Below are 16,718 nucleotides of genomic sequence, written 5' to 3'. Positions count from 1 at the left end.
AAAGAATATATCTTATATTAGGCAATTCCATTGAATATTAAAATGGGAATTTCCTTTAGACAAAATAATCTCATCAACACCAAAAAACCTCCATTCAAAAGTGTTCAGATCATGTTATTGAAGCCAAAAGAATTCATGGTACAAATACAGATATAGCTTAGCAGCAACACGATTGTAACAATACAATATTTCCTTCCTTCCTTCCTTCCTTCCTTCCTTCCTTCCTTCCTTCCTTCCTTCCTTCCTTCCTTCCTTCCTTCCTTCCTTCCTTTCTCTCTCTCTCCCTTTCTTTCTTCTTTCTTTCTCTTTTTTTTGAGAGGGAGTCTCCCTCCTATTGCCCAGGCTGGAGTGCAATGGCACAATCTCAGCTCACTGCAACCTCTGCCTCCCGGGTTCAAGCAGTTCTCCTGCCTCAGCCTCCTCAGTAGCTGGGATTACAGGCATGCACCACCACGCCCGGCTAATTTTTGTATTTTTAGTAAAGACAGGGTTTCACCTTGTTGGCCAGGCTGGTCTTGAACTCCTGACCTCAGGTGATCCACCTGCCTCAGCCTACCAAAGTGCTGGGATTACAGGCATGAGCCACCATGCCTGGCCAACAATACAATATTTTCAAAAATTAATTTTGGGTTTTTCTTTCCCAGCTTCCTTTTATGTGACCACATTGTCTTAAGGAAAGTAGAATGGTTACATTGAGAATAAAAGGGAATAAATAGTACATGTTTGGCTTTGTGACTCTGAAGCATGCTTTTGAGAACCAAAGCACCATCTTGAGGGACTCCAGAGATCATGACATAGAAATAGAAAGAGATTAGATGAAGGACCAAGACCTCAGCCTCCCCTCAAGGAGAGCTGGCAGATATAGAGACAGAACAGCACCTGGAGTCAGGGACAGGGGAGAGGAAAACCTGACCTGGAGTCACTCAGGGAAGAGGTTTGGTGGAGGTGAAGATGGTCAACATCAGAAGACCATGCAGAACTGTTGAAATTCGGTAGCAGGATGGATATGAGAATGCCTCTCTAAGGACATCACTCTTGATCAGGGATCCAAAGGATGTGTAGGAGCTACATAGGAGCTTTCACGAGAAGCTGAGATAACTAATTATAGCTTGAAAGAGCACTACACACAGCATGGGGGGAGGGGCTATTTTGCTATCTCTTCTATTAATGGGTGTTCTTATGCCACCTGTGGTTTTTTCAGCCTAAGAACATTCACCTGTGTCCCAAGACTTTTTTGAACTCCATCTATACTGCCCCATATGAATATCCCACATTTCTCAATTGTCCAGGATACCCTTAAGCCTCTTGCCAGTCCCTTAAATATGGTGAATGAGAATTCCTGGCTTCTAGTGTGTCAAAGGGAACAGGGTGGTGTGGAAGAGAGAGGCACAGCACAGGTACTTAGGAAACACTGGACAGTGATCAAACTACCTCCATTACACATATTTTAAATGGAAGTTGAAATTGCAAACCCTGTATAAATTAGTGGTGAGATTAAATTAGCAGAATGTCGGTTCAGAATATAATAAATCTGGTCAGACCATATCTAATGTTGAGATATTTCCCTTGAATACCAAACATGAGGAACACACATTCAGAAGAATACAGACAGGATGATCATAGGAGAGTAGTCTAAAGCACTGGGCACACGCAGTCTAAAGAAGACAAAACTTGGGTGAAGTCTTTCATGAGTTGTAGGGTAAGGGAGAGCACTGGAGCTCATTACTATACTTCCCTGAACCGTGACTGCCACTAGCAGTCAGACAGATACAAAACTGGAGTGTTCAAGATCAGTTGGTTGACCAGTTTGTTAGAATGGTGGCAAAGGACCTCTAAAGGGTGAGTGGGATAGTGAGCAGCTCGGATTACTTCTGACTCTAAGAATTTTTAATTCTATGAAATAAAGACAAAGGATTCATTTAATCAATTAACAAACATTTATTGAGCACTCGTTATGTGTCAGGCACTGTGTTAAGTGCTGGAGATGTAACGGAACAAAATGAGACATGGCCTCTCTCATGTGGCTTACAGTCTAGAGGAGAGAAGGGAGACAAAATAATCACACAAGCAAATAAAATTTCGATGGTGGTAAGTGTTACAAAGGAGGAATGCACAGTGCTATGATAACTTTTATTTAGAGTATACCTGGACAGGAACGTGAGGATAGCTCTTTAAGTATATGACTCTTGATCAGGGATGCAAAGGATGTGTAGGAGCTACCTCCTTCCCCTGTAGGGAAGAACGGTCAAGATGATTGAATAAAATATGCCTCATCAAAAGGTAATATGGCATAGTCATTAAAAGATAGAGCTGAATTCCATACCTTCCACATATGAATTGTGTGTCCTTAGGTAAGTTATTTAAGCTCTCAGCACTTAAGAGTTCTTATCTGCAAAATCAGGAAAATATATATTTCACAGGGTTAAGATTATTGAAATAAAGCATGCAAAATGATTAGCCCAAGCCAATGTGTAGTGCTTATTAAACTTTGGTGATAATCCATAAATTGACATGAAATGACAATGACAAATTATTTATTGAAGATAGAGCAAGAACCTTTTAAACTACAAAACAGTACATTCCAGGCCGGGCTCGGTGGCTCAAGCCTGTAATCCCAGCACTTTGGGAGGCCGAGACGGGCGGATCACGAGGTCAGGAGATCGAGACCATCCTGGCTAACACGGTGAAACCCCGTCTCTACTAAAAAATACAAAAAACTAGCCGGGCGAGGTGGCGGGCGCCTGTAGTCCCAGCTACTCGAAGGCTGAGGCAGGAGAATGGCATAAACCTGGGAGGCGGAGCTTGCAGTGAGCTGAGAACCGGCCACTGCACTCCAGCCCGGGTGACAGAGCGAGACTCCGTCTCAAAAAAAAAAAAAAAAAAAAAAAAAAAAAAAAAAAAAAAAAAACAGTACATTCTTGGATCCTGAAAATCTCAGCATTAAGGCTGGAATCATCAAATCATTAAGTAGGTAGTGTGAACCATAGTCCACAAATCTGTTGTGAACAATATTCCATAATTCTTCATTTTCCTTTGAACCTAATTAAATATTACTCTTTTTTTTTTTTTTTTTTGAGGCGGAGTCTCGCTCTGTCGCCCAGGCTGGAGTGCAGTGGCGCGATCTCGGCTCACTGCAAGCTCCGCCTCCCGAGTTCACGCCATTCTCCTGCCTCAGCCTCCCGAGTAGCTGGGACTACAGGCGCCCGCCACCACGCCCGGCTAATTTTTTGTATTTTTAGTAGAGACGGGGTTTCACCATGGTCTCGATCTCCTGACCTTGTGATCCGCCCGCCTCGGCCTCCCAAAGTGCTGGGATTACAGGCGTGAGCCACCGCGCCCGGCCAATATTACTCTTGCCTAGATCAGGAAACTTTTTTTGTAGATCAAAGAATTGTTCTAGATCGAGGAATGCAATCTCAATTATTATTGGATTCCTTTGTCCCTCCTAATTTTCAGTTCATCAAGGTGGTGCCTAATAAATTCATTTTCCAAGATAGCTTCACTCCTTGACAGCAGGCAACTCACTTGACCAAGGTTTCTGTCCCTTTTCTCATCTGAAGCAATCTCTCCTCTCTAGTATTTCTTCTCATCTTCCTCCTTATCTCTCCCTCCCACTTCCTTCTCTCCTTCTATTCTTCTTCCCTCTTTTCAAATTATCTCTGTCTCTCCCTATCTTCGAGAACAGGAAGCAAGTGTCTTTGATGGCCTAGGCTAGAACAGTGCCTGACACAAGCCTGCTTTTATTCCCTTATCTGGCCCCATCCACATCCTACTGATTGGTCCATTTTACAGAGAGCTAATTGGTCTATTTTACAGAGCGCTGATTGGTCTGTTTTTGACAGAGTGCTGATTGGTGCATTTACAATCCCTGAGCTAGACACAGAGTGCTGGTTGGTGTATTTACAATCCTTTAACTAAACACAGAGTGTTGATTGGTGCGTTTACAATCCTTTAGCTAGACATAAAAGTTCTCCAAGTCCCCACTAGGTTAGCTAGATACAGAGTACTGATTGGTGTATTTACAAACCTTGAGCTAGACACGGAGTGCTGATTGGTGCATTTATAATCCCTTAGCTAGACATAAAGGTTCTCCAAGTCCCTACTAGACTCAGGAGCTCATCTGGCTTCACCTATTATATCCCACAGCAGGGCTGCAGGCCACGCTGCCTGCCAGTCCCCTGCCATGCGCTGGCACTCCTCAGCCTGCGGGCGGTTGATGGGACCAATCACTGCGGAGCAGGGGGCCGTCCTAGTTGGGGAGGCTGGGGCGGCGAGGGAGCCCACTGCGGTGGGGGGGGCGGGGGTTCGGGCGTGGCACGCTGCAGGTCCCCAACCCTGCCCTGCGGGGAGGCAACTGAGGCCCGGCGAGAACTTGAGCCACAGCGCCAGCAGGCCAGCACTGCTAGGGGACCCGGCACACCCACCGCAGCTGCTGGCCCAGGTGCTAAGCCACTCGGCACCAGCCTGCTGCTCCGAGTGCAGGGCCCCAGGAGCCCGCGCGGGCGCCCGCCGGAACTCACCCTGGCCTGTGAGCCCCGCACCCAGCCCCGGTTCCCATTCGCCCCTCTCCCTCCACACCTCCCGGCAAGCAGAGGGAGCCGCCTCCAGCCTCGGCCAGCCCAGAGAGGGGCTCCCACAGTGCCCTGGCAGGCTGAAGGGCTCCCAAGCGCCACCAGAGTGGACGCCAAGGCAGAGGAGGTGCCCAGAGGTAGGGCTGCTAGCATGTTGTCACCTTTCAACATGATGAGGTACTGCAGGAACTAACAAGAGTGGAGAGCTGTCACTCTTAGGCCTAAAAGGCAAGTTACCAGAATCTACAGAGAACCTCAAGTCATGGAAGTAGGACCACCTAACTGGAGCTGCAATCTTCCAACACAGCTAATATAGCCAGTGCCCTAATCATGATAAGGAATTGGAGTGGAGAGGTGCACAGAGGGATGAATACTCTTAATCTCTCTTCTCCCACTCCCTCCATTTTCTGCAAGTTCCTCCAACAGCTGAACCCAATTGGAAGCCAGAGAACAGGGAGCCTGGGTCATGTGATCCTCAAAAGTCAGCCTTCTTAGGCATACAGTAGGTTAGAGAAGAGCAAATAATGGATCAACGTGAGGGAAGGGTGCTGGTAAGTGTAGTATATTTACTGATGAAGAACATTTAGGCCAGCCACAGAGATTGGCTCATTCTTGAAATTTAAAAAGTATACGCATGAAGGAAATATCAGTGGTTGCCAGGGATTGAAGAGGGGGTGGGGTTGGTGGGGAAGGGGATATAGCTATAAAAGAGCAACATGAGGGATTCTTGTGACAATGAGCATATTCTGTGTCTTGACTGTATCTCTATAAATATCTTAGCTGTGATGTTGTTCTAGTTTTGTAAGATATTTCCTTAGGGGAAACTGGGTAAAAGGTATACAGGAGGTCTTGTATTATTCTTACAATAGCACGTGAAATATAAATATCTCAAAATAAAATATTTAATTAAAAAAAGGAAAAATCAAGTTAGCTTGAGATCAGATGTTGGATATTTCTCAGTCTTATGTCATCAAAAGAAGTATAATTATTTGCTTCCCCAAAAAACTGAGTCTTCCATTTGATTTACACAGAAATCTGTAGCTCCTGCAATTCTTAGCAATAATCACCAAACAAATTGATTTTTGCTAAAAGTTTCTCACTCTTTGACTTGACCATATCTTTAGAATATTTGTTAGATTGCAAAACCCCAAACACACCCATGAATAGCCTTGGTCTGTTAAGACACTGAAGGAAATGCATACTTGAGCACAGAGAGAACTAAGGAACAGATGTGTATTAGAAATAATCAAAGGAGTAGAGCAGGGGAATTGAAGGCAGTTCATTAAAATATTCACTCTCCATCTTGTTACAAGAAGATTTAATATGGATATTAAACATAGTACAATAAAAACCGCACACCTGGTAGAGTGACTATTATCAAAAAGATGAGATATAAGTATTGGCAAAGATGTGGAGAAAAGGGAACCCTTGCACACTGTTGGTGGGAATGTAAATTAGTAGTACAGTCATTTTGGAAAACAATATGGAGATTCCTCCAAAAACTAAAAATAGTATTACCATATGATCCAGCAGTCTCACTTCTGGGTATACATCCAAAAGAATGAAATCTGTGTGTTGAAGAGATGTTCGTACTTCCATGTTCATTGCAGTTGTATTCACAACAGCCAAGATATGGAACCAACGTAAGTGACCATCCTCAGATGAATTGCTTTTTTTAAAATATGCTATATATACCCAGTGAAATAACATGCAGCCTTAAAAAAAAGAACAAAAATGTGTCATTTGAGACAACATAGCGGAATCCAGAGAACATTCTGCTAAGTGAAATAAGCCAGGCGCGGAAAGACAAACACTGCATGATCTCTCTGGAACCAGAGGCTGGTGGGGGAGGGGAAGGGAGCAGGCAGAGCAAGGGGAAATGTTAGTCAAAGGGTACAAAGTTTCAGTTAGATGGAGGGACAAGTTCTGATGATCTATTGCACAAGGTGACTATAGTTAAAATAATGTATTGTATATTTCAATATTCCTAAAAGTGGATTTAAAATGTTCTTACCACAAAGAAATGATAAGTATGTGAGGGGACAGATATGTTAATTTGTCTAATTTGTTTATTCCACAATGTATAGGTGTACTAAGACATCACATTTTGCCCCATAAATATGTAATTATTTGTCAATAGGGAATAAAAATTAAATTTAAATAAATCAACTCAAAATGGGTTAAAGTCTTAAATGTAAGGTCTGAAACTATAAAACTAAAAGAAAAAAGCACAATGGAATGTTTTTAATAATATGAATAAATCTGCTAAAGAAAAAAACGGGATAGTAACCATGAGACTCAGTCAGGAGTAGGGCTAGTACACAGCATAAAAGCCTAAATAAAGCCATGTACAATGTGAGAAATCAGCCCTTCAAGTAGCCTCTGGCCCTACCTTTCTAATAGCCAATGCAAAAAACAAACGTGACCTATTACGTGATTATAAGATAAAACTTGACTTGAAAGAAATCTCTTTGTTGTGTCCCTGTAGGGGTGACATTACAGTTTCCTCAACAACACACTTAGGATTAATAACACTAGTTTCATTGTTCAGTAAAAACAGTTCTAACTGGGACCTAAATAATGCAGTTTAGGTGTCCAGTTTTCTGGTTTTAATTAGGGGACATTTTGGAGTATGTTCAAAATGAAAGAATTACATTCTTTAAGAAATCAAAAAAAAAAAATGTTTTCCACCAAGCTTTGAGTAGGTATTAGTAAGTTTTCAAACTCAAATCCCTACACAGTGCAAGAAGGTAAAACAATGAAGAGAAATGGATGTCTGTTAAAAACAAACACTAAAAAATACAATGATAAAACAGCATTTGACAAGTGGTCTCCATTTGGGGGTTACAATAAGGTGTGGTAGGGACTATGCAACCTAGAGCCGACTGCTCATAACCAGCCTATTGTTATCAGAACTGAAATAGGGGCCAGATGTTGCTAGGTCTCTTATTTTTCCTGTGTATTAGAGTTCTATTACAGAAAACAGAAACCACTCTAGCTATTTTAAGCATAAAGGGCAAAGGGCTTCAACACAGGGAATTAGGTGCTTAGAATGTGTTGAGGCCAGGCCTCCAGGACTTGCTGACAGGGAACAATGAAAAATCGGCCCTGAAGGAAGCTGCTAACCCTGCCTGAGTCAGAGGACCGGAAATCAATAAGCTTCCCCCTGAACGGTTTGCTCTGGGAACAACATAGGAATTGGGAAGATATTGTTGCTGCTGCTGCTGCTGCTGCTGCTGGTTCCAGAGCCATACTTCACCCGTCCAGGGCCACACTAACAACAAAAATAACAACAGCGTAAAGATGCTGCTGACACCATCCACCTTTTGACCCTTACAAAGCTTGTAGCAGGAACGCTGCTACAAAAAACCCCAAAGCGGGCTTGAACTGATCATGCCTACCACCAGGAGCAGCCAGGACGGCTGCCTTTTAAATCTCACTTGAATGCATCTCGTTGGTCAAAGTTAAAGTTAAATCACATCTGACTGCCGAGCTTAGAAATGTCCCTTTCAGTTGCCCAGCCTCTGGGGGCGGGGAGTGACAATGTGTAGAATGTATGCAAACTAAAAATCCATTTTATCCACCATATTGTATTTTGATGCAAAGATCACCTGAGCTTTTTAATGCTGGCAATTAATTCAATTTTTTTTTTAATTAATGGATGGGCAAGCCAATAACATAGAGGTCAAGAAAATGCATCTGTGATCCAGTCTGGTGGCTCATGCCTGTAATCCCAACAGTTTGGGAGGCTGAGGCAGGAGGATCGCTTGAGCCCAGGAGTTCAAGACCAGCTTGAACAACATAGAGAGACGCTGTCACTACAAAAATAATAATAATAGTAATAATAGTTAGCAGGTCATGGTGGCACACCTGTGGTCCCAGCTATTTGGGAGGCTGAGGTGGGAGGACCACTTGAGCCCAGGAGCTGAAGACTGCATTAAACTATGATTATACCACCACTTTCTAGCTTGAGTGATGGAAAAAGAAAAAGGAAAGGAAGGGAAGGGGAGGGGAGGGGAGAGGGGAGGGAGGGGAGGGGAGGGGGGGAGGGGGATGAGGGGGAGGGGAAGGGAGGGGGTGGAAGGAGGAAGGAAGAAGAAAGGAAGAAGAAAAAAAAAAGAAACAAGAAAGAGAAGAAAGAAAGAAAGAAAACGAGAAAGAAAAGAAAGAAAGAGAAAGAAAGAAAGAAAAAAGAGAAAAAGAAGAAGAAAGAAAAGAAAGAAAGGAAAAAGAAGAAAGAAAGAAAAAGAAAGAAAGAAAGAAAGAAAGAAAGAAAAGAAAGAAAGAAAGAAAGAAAGAAGAAAAGAAAGAAGAAAGGAAATGCATCTGTGAACAGATTCAGCTTCAGGACAAGTAACTGGAGGATAGTTTTTGGTTCACTTCAGTGCATGGAGGAAGATGTGAAGCCTCAACCCCTCACTCCAGTTCATATATGAATAACAGTGTCTATAGTGTGCTATATTCAAAGCACTTACAAAGGTATTTATTATTACAAAGATAGTAAATTATTGATAAAATAATATTTCAACAACGCATAAAAACATATAGTAAAATCTAATTTATCTTCTTTTACTGCCCACTGCCCACATGTAACCTGGCATAATGTGAAATAAGTCAGACTTCTCTGTGTTGGAAGTTGAATCTGCTAGAAGCATCCTTTGATTCAGGAGGTCTATACAGAGAAAGCTAGAGCCAAGGTGTTGGACTAATAAGAGAACCTAGCCAGTACGTATGGTGGGAGTTTAATTTGGCTGGTGAGTTTAGTGACTGAGGAATAGGTGGCCTTTCCAAAATAGATAGCTCATATTCAGCTGGGAACAAAGGGAGTTTCTTATAACATATTCTACACATAGCGAAGCAAACAAATACAATGTTCTATATCACAGATGTTTTACCAGCTTTGTGGCAATCTCAGATTTTGTTTTTAATGGTCACATTTATTGTTAATATTTGAATAACTGGGTGGGCACAGTGGCTCATGCCTGCAATCCCAACACTTTGGGAGGCTGAGGTGGGTGGATCACTTGAGGTCAGGAGTTTGAGGCCAGCCTGGCCAACATAGCGAAACCCCGTCTCTACTAAAAATACAAAAACTAGCCAAGCGTGGTGGGAGGTTCCTATAGTCCCAGCTACTTGGGAGGATGAAGCGAGAGAATCGCTTGAACCCAGCAGGCAGAGGTTGCAGTGAGCCGAGATTGCGCCATTGCACTCTAGTCTGAGTGACAGAGCAAGATCCTATCTTCAAAAAAAAAAAAAATTGAATAACTTAGAGAACATGTTGCCTTGCTCAGTAAACATTGGAAGAAAGGGGCTATAATTTATTATATTCTAAACACTACAGTAAAATATTTAAATTTAATTAAGAACTTTAGTCCCCTAGCTTATCTTTCAGCAATGTTTCTTGTTTATTTTGCTCTTGTTTTCTTTTTTTTCTTTTTTCTCCTTTTGAGGCAGAGTCTTACTCTGCTGCCCAGGCTGGAGTGCAGTGGCACCATCTCGGCTCACTGCAACCTCTGCCTCCCCGGTTCAAGCGATCCTCCCGCCTTAGTCTCCCAAGTAGCTAGGTTTACAGGCACCAGCCAGCCAGCCCAGCTAATTTTTGTATTTTTAGTAGAGATGGGGTTTTGCCATGTTGGCCAGACTGGTCGTGAACTCCTGACCTCAGGTGATCTGCCTGCCTCAGCCTCCCAAAATGCTGGGATTACAGGTGTGAGCCACCACACCCGGCCTATTTAGCTCCTATTTTCAGAAGAAAGTAAACATTCTTTATTTTTTATTTTTTTAATTCATTTTGTATTTAATAATTCTAAAAGTGATAAAAAATATATATAGTTTTGCCTTTTCTTTCTTAATAAAAAAACTTTGTAGAAGTTAGAATATACCAGTATTCCTCTGATATTCTAGTATTTTTCTGCTGTCAGCTAGACCCACTGTAAACAATGAAGGATGGATTTCTGAATCCATTTCAAATATGTGAAAGTAGAAGACAAGATTGCATATATAATGATAAAAGCACAGTCTAAAGGGTATTATTAATAGCATACCATGGACACGTAGTTGCTTGCTCCTGACCAAGAACAAATGTTAAGAGAAAGCCAATACATTTACAAACAAGATTTAGTGCCCACAAGAATAGAGTTTGCTTTTAAATAGGAAATACTATGCATTGCTTTATTTCAAAAAGTTACGAATTTAGTGCTTGAAAAATCCAGCAGGTAAGCAGCAGGAGTAAGAGAGTCTTTTTTTTGGAACTGTCTAATGGCAAATGAGCATGCTTCTATCCAGGAAGCATTTTTCCGTGAAAGGGATGGAGGGAGAAAGAACTGGTATTTACATTCCATTCTACACATCTCAGTACCGCCTGTTCATCTTCTTGAACTTCTCATAGTGATAGTCGTCAGGGGCCTTCTCATTAACAGGATGCTTGCCATTTGGAAAGGACCACTCAGGCTCTGTCTTCTCCCTGTCACCTGCTTTCAAGGCTCTTTGTTTCTGTGTATGAGGCTGTTGAGCTCCTCATGATAAAAATTGGTTGTGCAGCACATACTCACAGCCACGTTGGTAGGCATGAAGGATGTCTCACTGTCTTTCTTCTTGTTCTGCTGCTCTTTCCCAGATGGGCCTTGGCATACTCCATGGAAATGATATTATTTTTTATTTTAGCATTGATGCTGAGGTCCACCTTGGGTATGCCACTCAGCATCTGGCTAGAAAGCATCTCCTCTGTCTTCTTTGCTGAGGAAACACAAATGTTTTCTTGAAGTTCATAAAGGCAGTCCTCTGTGTTCTTCAGCTTGACTTCCTGTTCCTCATCTTCCATGATCTCTTTCGTCTTCTTCAGCTCTGTCTCAACGTACTTTATTTTGTCTGCGTCCTCATCCCTTCAGTTGGTTTCTGCAGAAAACAGTGTCCCCAGGATTTTCTTCTTCACTGATTTTATCTTTGTGCCTTTTGTTTAGTTTCTTTAGGAAACTGTGGTGGATACCATACCACCTGTTTTCATCTGAAAGGGATCATCCACTAGAGCGGTCTCTTCTTGTACCTTCTCTTCCACCAGCAGGGCCACAGCACTCAGCCTGTTGGGCCTCTTCCTCAAGTTCTGCACCCTCTTGTCTCTTCCAGTTTTAATCGAACCTCCTCTGAATCCTGCTTATTCTCTTCTGACTCTGAGTCGGCCTGGCACCAGCAGAAAGTCTTTCTTTTTATCTTATAGAGAGAATAATAATTGGCACTTCTCAAAGTATTCGCGTCAACAAGACATTTTCTTCTCGAGGCATCTCATCAAATCCACAGGATCTATAATTTCATTTACGTTTAGCCAAGGTCTAATCAAGGATTTAGGTTTCTAATTTGTATTTCCCCAGTTGTTTAATGTATACATTTGAGATACAGTATTTTTGTGTGTGTGCATGTGTGTGTATGTGTATTTGTGTGTATAGAGAGGGTGTGTGTGAGAGAGAGAACATGTATGTGTGCTTGTATGCGTATCATTTTTTCAAGTACTTTCACATATTGTCTCGTTAAAGTGTTGAAACAACCATATGAATAAACAGGTTGCCTATTATTTTCTCCATTTTACTGTGACTCAAAGAGGTTTAGTGGCTTCATGATGATTAACTAATAAAGTATCAGAACAGATTTGAACCCTCTGTTTCTGAGTCCAATTTTCTTTGCCCTAAACTACATGTCTTCATATAGAAATCATAAAATATAGCTGAAGGGCTTTAGAATTCCTGGAGGAAAGTGAGGAGCAGGAAGAACAGATGTGGGGACTCCTCTCTGTGGCATCTCTTCCTCCCCTGGCTATAGCAATTGGAACCTGCTGTTGCTGCTGAGCAGAGCCTATGTGTGCTCAGCGCTTCCAGGAGCTGGGTAGGTGTTTTGCAGCCTGTTGTCTGAATCCCCAAGAAGAACCTAATTATTAATAGTTCATCCAAAATTTGAGATTCACTTTGTTTCTTTTCAGTCCTCTTGGAGATTGAAGAATTCTTGCTGAATCTTAATGTTGTTTTTCTTATCAAAATACTTATACATGTTAACTGTAATTAATTTAGAAAATAATGATTTCATAAAGAAAAGAAATTAATAATAGCTGGTAGTCCCACCATCCACATATTTCTATTACTACAGTTTTGCTGTATATTGTTTCTTTACAAATATAAGAATTTTTAAATGAAATTACACTCTCTTTTGCAGTGTTTCTGTGTTTTCTCTAGAAATAGAAAAGTATCACAAGTCTAGTCCCATGTTATTAAGAAGTCTTCTATAAGAACATTTTTAGTGACTATCTCATTGCATGATGTCAGTGTTCTTCCATAAGAACATTTTTAATGACTATCTCATTGCATGATGTCAGAGTTTGCTTCACATACTAGGTCAGAATTTTAAATTAGTTCTGTTCTTCATCATTTTAGATATGCCATGTTTATTTCATTTCCTGTTTATTATGAAGAACCCAGCTCTAACCCCATATAGTACCTGGAAGAAGCAACCATATACATCATAAGACACCTCTTCTCCCAAACAGCTGCTAGGATGAGGCTAATCTATTGGCACTCAGCAAGCAATCAGACTACATCAATCAAGAATTTTAACTAAGAGACCCAGCAAAAACAGTAGAGGAGAGGCATTTCAAATGAAAGAAACTTTGCAACTTAATACTTACAACCAAAAGAACCGTGACCAAAACACTGTGATAAAACTTGAGGCTGAATCTGCATTTTCCATATTCATAATTTGTTAGAATAATTCTTAAAATTGGGATTGCTAGCTCAATTTTATACGTTTTAAGACTTTTGATGCGCATTGCCAAATTGCTACCTGGAAGAGTTGAACCAGTTTATTTTCCTCCTAACCACCACTAGAGGTTCATGTATTCTTTCCAATTTGATTTACAAAATGGTATTTCGTTGTCTTAAGTTGCATATCTATGATTTCTGAGTGAGTTTTAAGATTTTCTATAGGGATTGACCATTTGTATTTCTTCTCTTGTTGATTGCCTTTTCATATCATTTGCTCATCTTTTTTGTTAGAGTAATCATACTTTTCTCATTGATTTAAAATAGCTCCTTATGTGTTACAGATTTTAATCCTGATCAGGACCTTTTTTACTGGGAGCTAATGTGAGTTAGGAGGACGTGCAGGGAAAGATGAACCAAGGGTTTGGGTGAAGGTCTGCAGCCAAAGGAGGATTAGGTCAGGAGACACTGCAGCTCCTGACTCCTCTCCCTCTTCCCTAACCAGCATCTTTTCCCCCAGGGCATTCATAGAGACTTTCAAAGAGTATATTGATATAGATAGTTTTTAGGGAATTAATTTATGGATTTTCAAATAGCATATAACTTGTTCATAAAATTGACTGCCTGAGAAATCTTTACTCACCTCCCTTTTCCAGCAGTTTTCTCCCATTTCACAAAATCTTGCTATGGTGATTTGCAATGGGATATAAAGTACTCTGGAGCTCCAAAAAAATGGTAATTTGAAATACTGGGGAGGATGTCAAGAAAATGAGTGACTCGAATCCCTGGGTAAAAAAAAATTCCTTTGCAAGTCAAGTGGTTGCTAAATCTTTGCCTTCAATAAAATTTAAAGAAGACACGATTCAGTTGTCAGTTGACAGATTATTAAAAATTTTTTCTTATAGATCACCTTGTGCATATAACTCAATGGGAATTGAGTGACATTGCCATAGCTGTCTTCATTCCCATCTACACAAACAAGATTTCTCAATGTTTTTATTGAGATGCATTTTAAGAGTTTGATTTTCTAATCTTAATAATTACCTGTCTAAAGTTATAATATATTCATGTTGTTCTCATCAGGTATACCCCATAATCATCAGGACAGTATAAGCTCCCTAACTGTAATAAGTAAACCTAAAACTTCAGTGCTTTAACACAACAAACTTGATTGCTTTTTCATCTCACAGTTTGATGCAGATGAGGAGCCCTTCTTGGGGACTCTCTTCCAAGGGTGACCGAGATAGCTCTGCTTCCATCTTGTATCTCTGCCACCAGAGTTTCTAGTTCCACTTGGGAAGATGAGAGAGAGAGAGAGAGACAGAGAAATTCTATTCACCCTTCCTTCCTTCCTTCCTTCCTTCCTTCCTTCCTTCCTTCCTTCCTTCCTTCCTTCCTTCCTCCCTCCCTCCCTCCCTCCCTCCCTCCCTCCCTCCCTCCCTCTCTCTCTCTCTCTCTCTCTTTCTTTCTGAGACAGAATCTCCCTCTGTCACCCCAGCTGGAGTGCAGTGGCACGATCTCAGCTCACTGCAACCTCTGCCTCCTGGGTTCAAGAAATTCTCCTTTCTCCTACCTCAGCCTCCAAGTTGCTGGGACTACAGGCGCACATCACTACACCCAGCTGATTTTTGTATTTTTAGTAGAGATGGGGTTTCATCATCTTGGTCAGGTCTTGAACTCCTGGCCTCAAGGGATCCCCCCACCTCGGCCTCCCAAAATGCTGGGATTACAGGTGTGAGCCACCACACCTGGCCTCACTACGCTTTTAACTGCCTAGGATAGGAAACAAGATTTCATTTCTGCCCATTCTCCCAGTGGAAGACTACGAAATATAAACTTCTTGGACTTTCTAGAAGAAAAAGGGTGTGGTGAGCACAGAGTACTGTCTCTGCCACAGGTACTGCTGGCAATAATCGCAGTGAGGGCTCCATCCAGTTGCATTGTCTTTTAACAGAGCCAAAGGTCACAGGAAAGAAACAAATTGTAATTTCACTTTATATTTATTATAGAAAACTAAGGTGTAATTATACTAAGGTAAAATTTAAATACTCCTAAGCACAGAAAGATCTTTTATTATAATAAAATTTTGTAGAAGAATGGAAATAAGAATTCAAAGGGACAAAGAAATGATGTAAAATTCCTACCTCTTACTAAATGGATGATGGTGGGTGTCATGGTGCTATACTACTTATATTCCATTAGATATATTATAACAATCTGAGTATTACTTTTGAAAGCCAATATTTACAGCAGACCATATATTACACCCTTTGCAACCATTTAAGTTTTGATGAAAACTTTTAGATTATAACATAAAACTGAATGAAGTTATATAGTTTTTCAAAATTCCTTTAGGAAATATTGAACAAAAATGTTGAAGCCCAGTGTCTTTAAGGAAATACTCAGTTTGATTTCATTCAACTGTTAGTAGGACGACTTCTGCTGTACTGGATCTGCAGCTCCATAGGTTGCAAACCACTGTCTTTTAGGACACCAATCTCTCAGGAAGTCTAGGGACAAAGAATTCCAGGTACAGAAATGTTGCATTTTTTGGCAGAGTTCATAAATGAAGGTGACAAGCAGAGCCGCAGGCTGACACACCCTGCTTAGCTTTGTGGTCAAGCTACCTTAGGGTTTAAGTCTTCTGCTCTGAAGTCTGTGAATTCTTATTGCCATGCTTATCAGCTGATCATATTGAACCACTCTCCCAGTGAAATAAAAATCCTACCACTTTCCAGAAGAATCTAAAGCAGGCTGTCTTTTTGACTGCTGAAGATGGCAGTTTTAGACAGGGGTCTAGCTCTCCTCCCTAAAAAGGCCCATTGACCTTTATTGCAAGTGAAATAGCCTATGGGAACAGTAAATGGCTAACCTTACTGTACTATAAAATAGGGCTCCCGCAGCCTCTCCTGTCTCTCAGCTCTACTGAGAGGCTTATAATAGCATTTCTCATAAAAGCCTCTGTGCCATTTCCCAGGTGCAAACCTTTACAGAAGTACAACTAGGGAGTTTCCAAAATTGCTCGAAGAGAAGATTGTCTAAGGATAATGCCAACTATTTAGCAGGTGTTTCTTGACCGGAATTTGAGATCACTTTATTTTTTGCATTTGCTTTTATGTAACCTGTGTAAGTGGCAATTGGCAATATGCTGGAAACATAGGAGAGGAAGCTTGCATTAAAAGCCCATTGAGGATACCACCTGATTTAGAGATCAAAAAACAATCCTCTATGAACTAATGTAGTTAAAGCCATGAAAAAGAAACTTTGGTCAGGCTCCAAAATAAATTTTTTAAACCATCCTATAATGTTTATTGAACACCAGTCATTTGCAAGGTGAACTGGTTCGTAGATGCTGCAGAATCTTTTCTAAAAAGAAAGATGTGAGCAGCTTCAAATTCAAGAATTCCAA

General features: G+C 41.1%; 1 protein-coding gene and 1 pseudogene across 2 annotated transcripts in view; one reads left to right on the top strand and one right to left on the bottom strand.

Annotated features, from left to right (window-relative positions):
• The window catches only part of LOC104665010 (schwannomin-interacting protein 1), a 626,299-nt gene that overhangs the window by 438,703 nt on the left and 170,878 nt on the right, over positions 1–16,718 (top strand). The window lies entirely within an intron of this gene.
• The window catches only part of LOC104665033, a 41,711-nt pseudogene continuing 35,915 nt past the window's right edge, over positions 10,923–16,718 (bottom strand).

Source organism: Rhinopithecus roxellana, chromosome 1 (genome assembly GCF_007565055.1).
Source record: "Rhinopithecus roxellana isolate Shanxi Qingling chromosome 1, ASM756505v1, whole genome shotgun sequence".
NCBI classification, from domain to species: Eukaryota; Metazoa; Chordata; class Mammalia; order Primates; family Cercopithecidae; genus Rhinopithecus; species Rhinopithecus roxellana.
This window is presented reverse-complemented; position numbering and strand designations above follow the sequence as displayed.